The sequence below is a fragment of the Dendroctonus ponderosae genome, unplaced genomic scaffold, assembly GCF_020466585.1.
Source record: "Dendroctonus ponderosae isolate FM_Combo_2020 unplaced genomic scaffold, Dpon_F_20191213v2 Dpon_F_20191213_11, whole genome shotgun sequence".
Taxonomy (NCBI): domain Eukaryota; kingdom Metazoa; phylum Arthropoda; class Insecta; order Coleoptera; family Curculionidae; genus Dendroctonus; species Dendroctonus ponderosae.
Window position 1 is genome coordinate 4,091,808 of NW_026017213.1, and position 15,111 is coordinate 4,106,918.

General features: G+C 38.7%; 1 protein-coding gene across 3 annotated transcripts in view; it reads left to right on the forward strand.

The window, feature by feature from the left end:
* Positions 1–848: 848 nt before the first annotated feature.
* Positions 849–15,111, forward strand: part of LOC109534764 (netrin receptor UNC5C) — a gene marked incomplete in the record, with an annotated part of 132,076 nt that continues 117,813 nt past the window's right edge. For 2 of the 3 annotated variants that reach the window (XM_048662673.1, XM_048662675.1), the window contains 1 exon segment: positions 4,237–4,472. 3 annotated transcript variants of the gene reach the window in all.

The window sequence follows — 15,111 nt, forward strand, 5'->3', positions numbered from 1 at the left end:
TCATGTCCCTGTCAAATTATCATTGTTCGCTTCAATTTAACGATCCTCATTCTATTCAAAACGATACGATTTTCGAGACGGTGGCGTGTGCGTTTGTTCCCGCGGCCCACTACTATTCGGCCCAAAAGGGTTGGGCTTGTTAAAATAAATACCAGAACCGCGGATTAACCGTATTAGGCAGATGTCACTGTTCCTACGTAAGTTATTTATGCCACTGTATGTACACACCAGACTAGACTAAAGCGCAAAGCCGCTCGGTCAATGTTTTGAATTCCATTAAGCGACTAGGGGGTTGTGGAAATGATCGAAACACGATCTATCAAATCGGTAGATCCAAAGTGTCAATCGAATGCACCGTTTGATTCGCTTTTTCGAATCGCACTCGGTGATCGATGGGTTTCGGGTTAGTTTGGCCTTTCAATGTGCAAACAAGTTGATGGCGCAAGTTGCCCAAATACTACCATTTTTTCATATAACCGAAAATTGTTAATTAGGGCCTGTTAATTAAGAGCCACTAGTTTTTCCAGTCAATTTGCCCACACCTCCACTGTAGTTCTGTGGTTGGGTGGATGGGTTTTATTGCGCTGACTGTATAAAGGGTTAAACAAATCGCCTGGATGAAGTGACAGTATGCGAAATCTGCTCCGTTTAAATTTATCGAAATTGAGTAAATTTTCCAGTCCTTCTACAGTTTTGTGGTATTTTAACGAGTGATAGTGTGCTTCTTTCAAAGAAAACTCGAATTTTGAACCAAAATTACAAATTGTCAAATTACAAATTGTAGTTATAATCTTAGCCACCAGGGGACGTCTGGACTTTTGAACTCGCAAATTGTAATCGCATCAATCCAGTCATTTTCACCCCCGTCAATATGTGACACTGTGTGAAATCTGCTCCGCTTAAATTTGACGAAATTGGGCAAATTTTCCATTTTCCAGCTGAAAATTGTTGCATTTCCCATCAAGGAAGTTTCCTTCTACAGTTTTGTGGTATTTTCTCGGGTGATAGTGCGTTTTTTTCGAAGAAAACACGAATTTTCAACTAGGCCTTCACCTGACGTTTGCTGTCAGGTTAGGCGTCGCGCACCAATACGCATGCAAGCCGGGAACTGTTGATAAGTGAGTGCAAATTAGGAGTTTTCGGACCATTTCTAGACTTTATTGAACTTTCTGCCGATACTAATGGAATGGATGGGATGCTGCAATTCAACGTGCCTTTGGTGAGTGCATTTTTAGTCACATTTGATGATTTGCTGAGGTACATTTATAACAATTTTTATAGACAGGGTGATTAAAAATTGGACGGGGAGAGAAAAAAATATATTTTATAATTTCTGGAAGATGTTAACAGTTGAAAATCCATGTTCAATTGGTAGCATATTGGAATACTTAAGCATTCAAAAAGAAAAATTACGAACTTTGCTTCAAATTACGAAAATTTTAAAAATTAAAAGAGTTCTCTTTCTTCTATCTTATAGTCACTTTCTGTATAATTCCATGGTTACCGGAGTTTTTAATAATTATGAAGCAACAGGTTAATTGACAAATTAACGTTAATTAGGCAGATTACCTTGAAAAACGTTGTTGCCGTCTTTCAAATATAGTTTTTTGGAAATGTCTCAGTTTTTAATAAGAATTCATTTGTTTTACTATTTTTTCTAATTCCTAAAACACCGCCAGACAACACCTCCAGAGGAAAGACGCCAATTTTGAATCGCTCTGTAGATATTTGGGCATTAAATGAGGTTGAATTTTAAATATCGGGTTATATGTTATGCCAAAAGTGTGCCACGTTTGGTAGCTTCTTCAAAGTATTTGAATTGATCCTTTTGTCCAGTCCAGTCCTGTGCCTTGTGAATACTGTGGAAATCTCAGAAAAAGCGCCCTCCAACCACATGATTTAACAGCTCCGGTAAATTTGTTATTAATGGCGCTGTTTTGGAGTTCCCGACTAATCATATCTTTTCTGGCGCGCGTGTGTGAGTGTTGCGCACAGTTTCACATCACTTTTATATCCGGAAATAAATCGCCTGTTTATCCTAGTTTCGCAACTCTGGATCGATCCTCAAACCGAGCCTCCAGAGCGTCATTCTCTCTATGTAGTGCGACCTCAATGGTGAGAGAAATTGAGGAACTGTCTGGCAACTTTCGGTTAGACAAAACAGCCCCATCCGAATTCATGGGGCCGTGGAAATTGTTCCAGCGCTCTAAATTAATATAAATAATTCTCGCCCGCTTTCCATTCCCCGTTTTCCATCATGTGTATTTCCATGAGTTTATTCAGTGTACACATGCCGAGACACCGGTTCCGCCTGTCAAAACTTGGGAAGTGCATTGTGCTCGCATTTTGTATGGATGTTGGGCGGAAAATACTGCAGCTCGGCCTAAATTATGCAGGATTTTACTGATACGGAGTGCATGAAACAACGGATTCTATCGATTTCGAACAGTCAAAGGATACTGCAACTAGGCCTGGGTAACACTGTTTTGAGTTGCGCTATTGAGTTGTTGCCGCTCTCTGAGTTAGCGGGTTATAACTCAACGCTTCATGAGTTATAAGTGAATTATTAAAGCTTTACGAGACCCGAGCCTGGAATTTTCACATCTAAAAAAAGGGTTATTATCATTTTTTCTGAGTAAAGTTTAACAGGTGTTCAAACAACTAAAAAAAATAATATGGATTTGCCCAGCAAGAGAACCGAGTCCAAAGAAAGTAGACCAGTTTTCTTGTAAAATCGATCTTCATTTTTTTTGCATGAAAGATTCAGTTTGCCAGTATTTTACAGTCAAACGTTAGGAAAAACGCGGTTTTTCTGTTTAGAGACAGTGTTGTTTAGGAATATTGACCTAAAAGGGAAGAAACCCCAGTTTCCAAGAGTTTTCCAAATAAATGATTATAAACGTTCGCTTTTTCAGTTCGGGGACATATTTTTGGAATGATACCCAGAAACAATTACAAAACAAAAAAGAAGAAAATCATCAGGAAAATAATCCTTTTCGGGTTTTCGGGAAAAAAGGTAGGAGTTTATTTTCGTTTTTGTTCCGAATTCGACATTGAAAAAAGTTTTGTACAATTTTTACAAAGCTGGAAATTTATCTTGTAATTTTTTGCGTTTGAGCGTTTTTGAGTAGAAAGTAGAGTATGAAAAAAAAATTAGTTAAAACTGAAAACCACATTTTTCTACAAATTCTCTAATCTTCAAACGAATGGAGATGACGAGATTTCCAAATAAACTGTCGCTTATTCTGTTCGTTTTTTGTTAGAAAATTGTTTTGATTTTTGTTCCAAATTCAAAGCTGAAAAGGGCTTTCAAAACTTTTTACAAAGGGACAAAGGATTCGAAATTTATTTTATATTTTTTCGCGGAAAATACCTTAAGATTGTCAACATTTTTAATTAAAACTTTAGAAAATTGAGCATTGAGAAGAAGGAGTAACTTGGCTAAAACAGGAAATATGAATACATTTCAAAAACATTATTAATAAATGGCTTTTAAACTAAATCTACAAAAAGTCATCAACATTTTCCCAGCAACGGAACTGAGTTTCTGCGCTGGTACGTTGGGTTGGCGCACCAAGCCATTTGCGCAGCACTGAAGAGGACACTTCGCTTTGTTTTACAAAGAAGCTTATGTTCTAATGTTCTCTTTGCGTTCCTTCGAGACTTTCTGATTTTAAAATTTTAAAAATTTGCTAGGTCAAAAAGTCAAAATCTGAACTAGGTACGAACCTGAGTTTGACTTCCTCAGAATGAGAAAACTGCGCTCTATTCGAATCGGTGTTTTTCTCAATTTTCGCAGTTTCATTGAAATAAACTTGGTCTTCGCGTCAGAACTTTCCGGTAAACATTTTTTTAAAAATCGCAATTCAATGTTGGAAACAGTGAGGTACAGACCTGCTTTTTCCTTCCATAGAATGCAAAAAATCACAATTCAATCGCTGAAAATCTCATTTTAAGTTTTTTTGAGTTTCGGGTCTCAATAAAAAACACTTTAATGACATGACTGAATCTTTGCTCGCAAGTCTCCACCGGAAGCTTCCCAGTCGATTCCAAGCGATTCAAATTCAGCAAAAAAGCCCTGAAACCTTCGATGACTAGAAGATATCTTGACTCTTCCAGTGCGCCAGTTTGGGGCAAGTTTTGTTACAGTAAAGCAAAATCAGGCCTACTAAACCACCTCCATCCAGGCGCGTGACTCCTTAAGACTGGCTCCATACGAGCCAAATTCCCGAGCCCTCATCAGCGCACTCTCAACCGGACGGTTGCCGTTCTTCAGGTCCCAATCGCGCTCTCAGTTCGCGCTAATGGTTTGAACGAGGAGCTTATGCTGCTCCAGCTGAAAAATTACGACAAACGTGCTTGAGTTACAAAACAAACTGACCATTCGACCCTTTCGCTGTGCTTGGTGGGTGCTTTGTGCCGATTTTTTGAGTTTTGGATTAACGTCTTCCATCGGCTGGCGCTGCGAAGAAGTAAGTGTTGTGGATGGGTGTTTTGCCTTAAAAAAGGCTGGTTTGTGCCAATATTTTCTAGTGCTCCTCCTCTAGGTTTTGAATGGGTTTTTAATTGAAATCTGTAGGCAGCCATGCCCCAGAATCCGCGGCCTTTTACCGACGCGAAGATAAAATCCTTCAGCTCTTCGGTCGGTCAAGCAAAGCCCCAAGATTTAATTACAGCGCGTTTATCACTCTGACTGGGGGCATTAATAAATATTCCATAAATCCATGAGAAGAGGAGGAGGAGGCAGCGGGATCTAGTAAATTTCAACTCTGTAATTTATTCGAAATGTTCACAACAACCATTTGGTGCCCAGCTGGTGCCCGAGTAATACACGTGTAACTTTTAATGGAAGAATGAGTTGCGACAGGTTAATGGGAAATTAACAGTCTCTCCTCCAATTCTTCTTGCGATTGCCGTTTGAAAATGAGAACGGCTTTTCACTCGTGTAATCTTATCAATGCCATGCCCGGAGAACCCTAAGCCAGTTAGAGGATTAGGCCAAAGTCGCTTTGATGCTCATGATTTCGATTTTTTAGGCTTGTTTGGCTCGTCATGTGTTCTAATCCCGCCCGTTGTTTATAGCCGATTTACATCCAAAGCCAATAAATGGCTTAGTGACACGAAATTATTCAGTCTAATTATGCTGTGATGCAGGACTTTTCTAATCCAGAATAGTCCTAAAGCTTTCTTCAAGTTCTTCGGTTTTTTATGCTTTCGGATTCTTTTGCGCTCCCAAATCGGAAAAGCGATGTAGATGAATGGGAAGAATTAGCCAACTTTAGTGGTTTTCCAAACTGTCACGAGTAAAGAATCAACCGAAAACTTCTGGATTAGAAAACCAGTTCGTCACATTTTCAGAGCTAATGGAAAATGGGTCAACAATTGCTACCGAGGCCTAGAAGATTTATAAAAAATGGAAAAATTACGCCGCTTGATGAAAAATTCTTCTTCAATCGTTTATCTTGTCTTCTTGAGGATATTTATTGATCAACTGGCAAACCGAGTCTGAGAACGGCCAAAAAATCAGAAATTAAAAGGCCTGAATGGGCACTTCGAGTCCGAAGTTGCTCCTGACCCGTATAATTAAAAATGTTCAACTTTCGTGAACTTTTTCGAGTGGAACTTTCCAGCCCGATAATGCGAACGTTTAGTTTTGAGTTTGGCCCCGGCTTTTTCCAGCAGCTTCATTAATGGGATTATTTAGGCCATTTAATTTGCTGGAATTCTGGGCATTTTTACGTGGAAACAACCAGCAATCGGTTTTTAATTCGTTCAAGGAAAACAAATTGGAAAGACAAAAACGAAATTGACTGTAGCAGCCTATAAACCGATAGTTTCCGTCAAGACGAAATGATTTATGGTCGTTTCTGACTGGCCATTTATGCATAGAAAGCCCGAGTAACCGTTCCAAAGGAGCGCTTTAAGGGATCAATTTCTTGAAAGCATATGGAATCAAAAAGGGCCCTCTTAGCCAGCCCGTGCAGCTCCTTTTGCCTGATGACCCACTTCACCGCAGCCTAATTAACTTTCCAAGAGGCCGTTTCGGCTCTTTTCATTCGTGCATTCGATCAGTTCAAGGGGACTTTAACCAACAACACCCAGAAGATATTTTTAAGATGTTGTCGATCTCTTTAGAATTTACCTCACTCTGTACTGTGGTCAAAAGGCGTATAAAACTGGTTAATAAGCAAATTTATGGCCTGTTTTGTTTAGAAATGTGACGGTGACCACCAGCTACTTGCCTGAACTTTTCTAATCTGTTTTCGAAATGATCGGTCTGGAATTTTCCCAAGAGAACGTAACTAAATAGTGTGGTTTGCGCAATTTATTAGGGAGTTTTTAGGCTCCTTAATTGCAACACGCTTTACGTTATCCGTTATTCTGAGCATGCGCAAGTATAGTCAAGAAATAACCGTTTACGGTATTAGTGGATCACGTTAAAAAGCAGAACGACGGTGTTGACATGTTGGACTTATTTCTAATATTATTAATGAAATAAGCGGCTATAAGAGAATAAGAAATATATTGTAACTTGAAATAAAACTTTTTCACTGATTAATTTACGCCATTATGGCGTAATTAAGGATTTTATGTGAAAATTGTTTGGGCTAATTTGAATTTTGGCAACGCTACCAACATCGCACGGACAGGTTCTAACTTCTAACCCATAACCTAACTATTTCATTTTTAATTTTTATTTAATATGTTCGGAATATGTTCCTTCTGAAACCTAAAATTGATAAGGCAATCTCTGGCCTCAATATTTTCTAAATTAAAAATAGCTCTTCGGTTTACAACAACAGGTTTGTCAATAATGTCGTGTAAAATTAAGCCTCTTATTAAATCGTTGTCAATCGTCAATGTTTTCTTCCATCTTAACCACTTTTTGTTTATTAACAATACAAACTTAAACTAGCATTGAAACTTTTCCAAACAAAACGGGATAAAAAAACAATAAAGTGAGGTTTATTTTATTAAGAGTGGAACAAACGCGGTATCAAAAACTAAAAAACGCACTTAACGTTATTTGCCTGAACACCTTATTTCTTTAACATTGCGCATGATCACAATAACGATTAGCGTTTAAGGCCAAGGTATTTTTAAGGGGCCTAAAAACTCTCTTTTGAGTCTGGTTTGTTAGTAAACAAAAGCATTTTGCTCAAAAAGTCCGATGCACAGTCCGAAAAACTTTTAGCTGTGGCAATGCGATGTGGGAGTGTTTAAAGACACGCGATTTGTACCAAAAAAGCCCAGCATGGGAGCCTTATTAATGAACGAGATGAATTCGAAAGATAAAAGCCCACACCGTCCACTATTTCGTGAAAAATTACCGTGTTGTTGCTCGGTTTTCTGACAGAGGCGTGAACACATTAGGTGGTCTTTATGTGGCTTATCAAAATTCCTTTGGCGAGTGTCTTTCGACCGATCAAAGGCCTTTGACTGACTTGAGTGAATCAAATCGTTCTCGTCGACTAAAGTCGACGATCCAATACGGAATTCTCATCGGATGCCTGAACTGTTTACATTGCCAGATGAAATGATTAAATTAAGAATCGATAACCGATGGCATGCGATTGATTAAGCCATTAAGGCCGCTACGCGACGGCATTTCAGTTCTGGTCGCTGAAAGCACTCTTGGCCGAGGCTAATAATCAAGGTAAAATCCGAATGCGCCATTTCCATCAATCCAGATCGTTTCAATTTGCGGTCTAAATGCAGCACAAAGATCCCCTTGCAATATGTTAACTGAACTGGCTATCTAAATAAGCCATCAGTGCAGCGTTAAAAGATGGAATTCTTCATCCATTAGCAACAATTGGAGGTTAAGTTGGGTCAAGCTGGCCGCTTTTGTGCCATATTTGCTATCAGATTCGAATTGTGCCCCACTTGACGTGAAGAGTGGCGATAGTCGTTGGTGTTTTAATAACCAGTGGCGCCATATTTGCAATTTTGAAGAAGTGTTCCCTCGGTGTTTTGTCAACGCTGCCACAGAACGAAGAATTGAACAATTCTCTTGAAAGATCAGCCGCAAGCGCTTTTCACCTAAAGTGTTCCAACAATGAATCAAAGTAGCCCCGTTAGGCTTATCGCAACAACAAAGTCACACATGAGTCTTCTTTTCCTTGGCCATTGTTCGAATGGACACGACTTGAGCAGATTGGGTTCTTAGTGGCCGCACTCACACTCGCCAATTTTTTTCCTGTTCAGTTTAAGCACATTACGGTATTTTGCACTTTGGGACCCGGCTGCGATCATCTGTAGCCCACAAAGCCCTGCTAACAGGAAGAAGTGAAATAGGGCCTTTACATGCAAGGCGCAGACAAATGGACTACTAAAAGCGTTTGATCTGTTTACTGCCCCGATCTGGGTATTTATGGGGCGAATTTGCATGTTTTCGCAGTTCGGCCAGCGAAATAAATTAGCTTCGCCAGCAGCAACAGCAACGGAAAAAATGCCCCAACTAATTTAAATTAAGTTGGGGCCAAAGCGCCAACTCCCTCTAACCCAGCCTAGAGAAACTTACCAGTTTCTTGAAAGGCTTTTAACGGGAAATTTATAGTTTCTCTGGGTGGGTGGAGTCAAAGATTCATAAATCCCGATGGGTTTGAGAGCAACATTGAATGAACAATAACAACATTAATTGAACTGTTACAGTTTTTTATTCTTTGATCTTACTGCCCAGCAACTTTTGCTGTCGATTATTTTATTTTATCCAGTTTAAAAACTTGGACAAACCTTGGACTGGTTGGTAACTTTCCCACGTTTGGTACAGTTTTCGGTTTTTTATATTGCAAGGTTGAAAAGCGGTTTTTTTATAAACAGGCAAGAAATCCTCTCGTCGCTTTAGCACGCGATAAAGGGAGACTTTGTTTCGCTATCATGTAAGTTTTCTTGCGTTGATTCAAGTGGTTTTTTCAAAATTCCGTTTTGAACTTCACCGCGTTTGGTGCTGTTTTATGTTTTTTACCTTGCAAGGTTCAAAATCTGTTTTTTTGATAATGGCATAAGAAATCGACTTTAGGTGTTTACCGAGAAATGAAGAAATATTTTGTTGAGTATATGATGTGAATTTTGTTGTTGAGTAGATTCAAGTGGTTTTTTCAAAATTAATTTTCGAACTTTGCCCTTTTTTACGCAGTTTTCGGTTTTTTATATTACAAGATTCAAAAAGCGTTCTTTCGATAAAGAGGCAGGAAAACCTCTCGCCGATTTAGCACGCGATACAGGGAGACTTTGTGTGCATATCATCCAAGGTTTCTTGCGTTGACTGCAATTATTTTTTCAAAATTAATTTTTGAACTTTGCCGTGTTTGATTCAGTTTTTGGTTCTTTATATTACAAGATTCAAAAACCGCTTTTTCTACAATGCGGCAAGGAATCTCCTCGTCGCTTTAGCACGCGATAAAGGGAGACTTTGTTTCGCTATCACGTAAGTTTTCTTGCGTTGAGTCAAGTGGTTTTTTCAAAATTCCTTTTGGAACTTTGCCGCGTTTGGTGCTGTTTTATGTTTTTTACTTTGCAAGGTTCAAAATCTGGTTTTTCGATAACGGGGATAGAAATCGACTTTCCGTCTTTACCGAGCAATGAAGAAATATTTTGTTGGGAATATGATGTGAATTTTGTTGAGTAGATTCAAGTGGTTTTTTCAAAATTAATTTTCGAACTTTGCCCTTTTTGACGCAGTTTTCGGTTTTTTATATTACAAGATTCAAAAAGAGTTTTTTCTATAAAGAGGCAGGAAAACCTCTCGCCGATTTATCACGCAATACAGGGAGACTGTGTGCATATCATCTAAGTTTTCTTGCGTTGACTCCAATGATTTTTTCAAAATTAATTTTTGAACTTTGCCGTGTTTGATTCAGTTTTTGGTTCTTTATATTACACGGTTCAAAAACCCCTTTTTCTACAATGAGGCAAGAAATCTTCTCGTCGCTTTAGCACGCGATAAAGGGAGACTTTGTTTCGCTATCATGTAAGTTTTCTTGCGTTGATTCAAGTGGTTTTTTCAAAATTCCTTTTGGAACTTTACCGCGTTTGGTGCTGTTTTATCTTTTTTATCTTGCAAGGTTCAAAATCTGGTTTTTCGATAACGGGGTTAGAAATCCTTTTCGTGTTTACCGAGCAATGAAGAAATGTTTTGTTGAGAATATGATGTGAATTTTGTTAAGTAGATTCAGGTGGTTTTTTCAAAATTAATTTTCGAACTTTGCCGTTTTTGACGCAGTTTTCGGTTTTTATATTACACGATTCAAAAAGCGTTTTTTCTACAATGAAGCAAGAAATCCTCTCGCCGCTTTAGCGCGCGATAAAGGAGAGACTTTGTTTCGCTATCATGTAAGTTTTCTTGCGTTGATTCAAGTGGTTTTTTCAAAATTAATTTTTGAACTTTGCCGTGTTTGACGCAGTTTTCGGTTTTTATATTACACGATTCAAAAAGCGTTTTTTTCTACAATGAGGCAACAAATCCTCTCGCTGCTTTAGCGCGCGATAAAGGAGAGACTTTGTTTCGTTATCATGTAAGTTTTCTTGCGTTGATTCAAGTGGTTTTTTTCAAAATTCCGTTTCGAACTTTACCGCGTTTGGTGCTGTTTTATGTTCTTTACCTTGCAAAGTTCAAAATCTGGTTTTGCGATAATGGGATCGAAAATTAAATATCATGGCYAGCACGAAGTCCGGATTKTAATACTCTAGATTTTTTTATGCGTTTAATAAACATGTGACTAAATCTATTGCAGCTAATGAASGTGATTTSGATCAAYTTTTGCCAAAAGCTGAGCAGCTSTTTTTATCACTGTTTTTAGTTTATTTATTGTTGTGTTCATGAAATAGTTGGGGCAAAGAAATTGGAATAAATCCATCTGTTTAATCTGAGGGTTGAGCTAGCGCTAAACTAGAGTCTTTATTGTTGGCTGCTCTTCCAAAACCAGGTAATGGATCAGACGCAAATTTCCACTCGCATACCTTTAATCCCCAGGCAGCAGCAGGCGCGTTCGTTCCCACCGAGAAAACGAAAAAATTACCTGGCTTTAAAAACAATCCCAGAATTCATTTCTCTGTGGTTTCCAAATGGGCTGGCGGACGTAAAGTGATATAAATTTCTTGGCCAGAACAAAAAGCCGTTGCAACATCCCCCGGGGCGTTTTGAAGATGATGCGATAAGCAAAAGAGGGTGCAAAGCAGGTAGTTTTAAAATGGATATTAGGGCCCTAAGTTGTTAACTTGGCGAAAGATGAATGGCGTTGTTGAAAAAGTCGCAATTAGGACTAGTGGCTGCGAATCGGCCGTTGTGGCCACTCTTCCAGAAGCAGATAAGAGGTGGTAGAACCAAAAAAAAATTGCTAAGTTGGCAACTTTACGCAGTCAGTTAACTGGACAACAAATGACTATTTAACTGGAATGTTTGTAAACGATTTTATCGGCGGTAATCGATTTGATCCAGCTAAGCGGTCTGAGTCAATCAAACCGAGGGCAAGATCGGAAAAAAACGACGACGACGAAGCCGAAGAAGAAAACGGAACGGATGACATGCAGAAACAGTTAACATGGATGGAGAATAATCGTCCGAGGGCCCGTTTACAGTTCGATCACGCTTTGAAATCAAAATCGTCTGATAATCATTTTGATTAGGAACGAAGCAAGTAGTCGTTTTTATTATGGGGAAAGGCACTAAAAATTTATGGCCTTTACATCGATGGAAATATTCAAATCTAATTGAATAAAAGCACAAGTTTAACGATTCATAAAGTGCAATAACCACTGTGCTTATGAAGCTGTTGGAGACGGCTCATGAATATTAATTCGAACATCCTCCTTGTTCTTGCCATTTGAAGTTGTGTTTCTTCCTTCGCCCAGAAGGAAACACCTGATTTTCCTGCAATCTTTCCACAAAATTCCGATAAGATAACCGCAAAGGCGCCAACAGACCACAAATTTGTTCATATAAACATTTTATTATGTAAACTGTTTGCCATTTTCATTTTTACAGCTGATTCGAGTTTACGAGCGCGCTGTAACGATTGTTTAAACAAATGCTGTTTACTGTATGTGTGTGTTAGTTTAAAAGGCGGCATTTTCGGGTTTGCTTGAATAGTTGGGTAAACGAACGGTTCCCTTCAAGTCCGACTCTGCTGCTGCTGAACGTAAATTATGGGTAATATCCTCAATTACAAGTCTTAAACTCCACTTCGCCAGGTCGGACGATAATATCAGTAATTACAGTAAAATTCGAGGCGTTTTGCATGCATGGCTCGCATTAAATCCGAAAAAATCACCTGATGGGGGAGCACCGTAGCAGATAGGCCAATAATTTGTAGTTGTAAATGCTGTTTAAAATCCAATACTGTTTAGAGAGTTTAATTGATTTTGATGCACCGTTTGCCTGCCATAAATGGCGAAATTTCCAATTATTAATAATCGCCGCACGTTCTAAGCAACACTGTCGATTTTTTTCGTTCAGGAGGCACGCTTGAAAGCTGCCAGACCCAATAGGCTGTTATTGAAAAGTGTTGATATTTCCCGTTAGAGTGGCAAATATTCCACTTTTTTATTGGCCAAATTTGGCTGTTGTTCCAATAAGCAAAAAACATGTATAGTCTATATTTTTGATTGATATAATGACGTCACTGCCACATAGCCTGGAGCAGCATATACATTTGACTGGTCAGAAAGCGTTGCTTCCCATAAATTCTTCGATAGAATGAAGATAACGATCATTATTTACGCTTAACTTCGGCGATTAACAACGTGCAGCTTAAATGAATTGTACAGTCGCTTATTCAATATTGAATCATCATCTTTCAATTGGGTTTTGGGGCAGGAACCGACAATGAAGTAATTACTTTTCAATTGGCTAATTGAATTAAAGCTAATCAAGCCAATTAGGCGCCCGTTCATTTCACGTTTGTTGAATTAAATCCCCTTTGTCCTGATGACAAAATAATTAGGAAAAATCGCCTTCTGACTCTCGCAATGTTTTAATGAAGTGGCATTAGCTTAATACTTTCGGAACTATGTAGATGCGGCCGAAACTCAGTCCTTCGGGCTCTGCTAATTTGTCTTCGTACCAATTAAAAGTTTTCCTGCGGAATTAAGTTGGAACAATCGCAAAAAGTTTCCATATATAAAACAGCAACAAGAATCTAATGGCTTGTTGCATTCCTGGCATTCATCGATTGGATGAGTTTTCTGAAATTAATTTGAGTTTTTCGTCGGTTGACAGTATCTTAATTAGCAAACAACTCGGCCTGCTGCTAGCGACTGCTTAAGACAGAATTGTGCTTCACTTTGATCATTTGACTGGATTTGGGCTCTAGAAGAAAAGTGTGTTATTTTAATCGATTGAACAGGGTTTTCATCTAATCCCAGTTTTCTTCAGCTTCAGCTTCAGCACCTCCTCGCCTGCAAATTAGCCGTTATTTTCGCCTTTGATGGAAAAACAACAAAGCCAAATTGACAAAGGGCACAATATAGAACTGGAAGAGCTGATAAAACTGCGAGATAACGAGATCAGTGTTAGCATAATCCGATTTTGCACGCGAGACGCTTTATTTCATTAGGAATCGGCATTTTCCGGAAAAATTAAGGAAACATTGCTCGGCGGCGCGTTTTCATCTCACGAGATTCAATTTCGTTCCCCACTGAGGCTGGAAACATATTAATTTGCCATTTGTATTAAGTGAACTTTACGATGTCAAAAATGAAAATTCTTCGAGGCATTTTTGGAAAATCGAGAGTGTTTCACAAAAATGACTATAAACTGTTAGGAGTGCTAAGGGACATCAAGAGACGCATTTTTTTCATGATAAACACGTGCCAAAAGAGGCAACATTTTCGAGAAACTGAGTGTGGAAATTGGAGATTTCGTGCTGTTTTTGTTTAGTTCGTACTTATGCAGTTTTCAAGATTTTTAGTACAAATTTGGTACACTTACAAAATAAACAGGGTGAATTTTTTGTTGGGGTCAGGTCACATTTTACCATTCACAAGTTTTTTTCACAAAAGTTTTTCTCGTATCTGCTCAGGTTTTTGAGTTATTTTAATGTTGTTGGAATCGGAGACTGTTTGAGGCCCTTTTGCGATGAAGAAACTCAGCGAGATTTAGAGTGTGGGAATATTTGCGTTTTGTGGCCCAATCGAAATTCATTAAAATGCGGGCGAATTACGGACATTTTCGAGACATAAAAAGTAGCATTTTTATCGTTGTTTGGCAATTTATTTTCGTTGACTCTCGAAGCGACAGCCTGGTTGATTTATTAATATGCCATCGAATTCAAGGGTTAAATATATAACAGCAACTTCCTGTTAAGTGTTTAAAAATAAATACACGATGGAAATGCATTTTTTTAGCGGGTTTATGGAGTTTTTAACGAGCCAGTGACATCGTTGGAATAACAAATAAATATATACATTATTAAATGCGCTTTTCGGGAGGGAGACAAACAGTGCCTTTCAATTGGGCGACATTTCCATTAAACCCGCCTGGGCGAATAAATGTCAGTACCCAAAGCGAACTGACAAGGCAAAAAATGACCCTTGATTCCTATCGGATGATCCTGTCAACCCTTCGTTGATCGTCAGGTACAGTTTCGACACCAGATCTTTATCCGGATATTTATTCGCTTCTTCGGCAGTTGTGCTTTCCCAAGTCGGTTGAACAATGTGTGGCTTTTTCTTATTAAAATCCCAGGTATTAATGGAAAATCGATCGTGCTGTAGACTGTTCCATGCTATTTGGCAGTGGCGTCATTATTTGAGACGCCAATTTGAAAGTTGCTCATGGTGGCGCTTCTTTGCTAGTTTGTTGTTCTCCTATTAATGTCGTGCCTGTAAGGGCAGAAAGTACATTAGAGTCGAATGGATGCTCTAGTAGACCTCGACATCCAAAGTGTCTAATGTAATTGTTGTGCCGAGCCCTTCGGGCACGACACTGATTTTAATGCAAAATAATGGTTCTAACTGTTTTTTTCCTTGTTGGTTCAAGTTCTTTTGGTGTTGTTTGTGGGGCTGTGGCGCTGTTTCTCTCAGACAATACTACAAGTATAAACTCGATGACGGTCAAGAAAATGACCATCAATAAATGGCCCACTTTATTGACCAATAATCAGGAAAGGT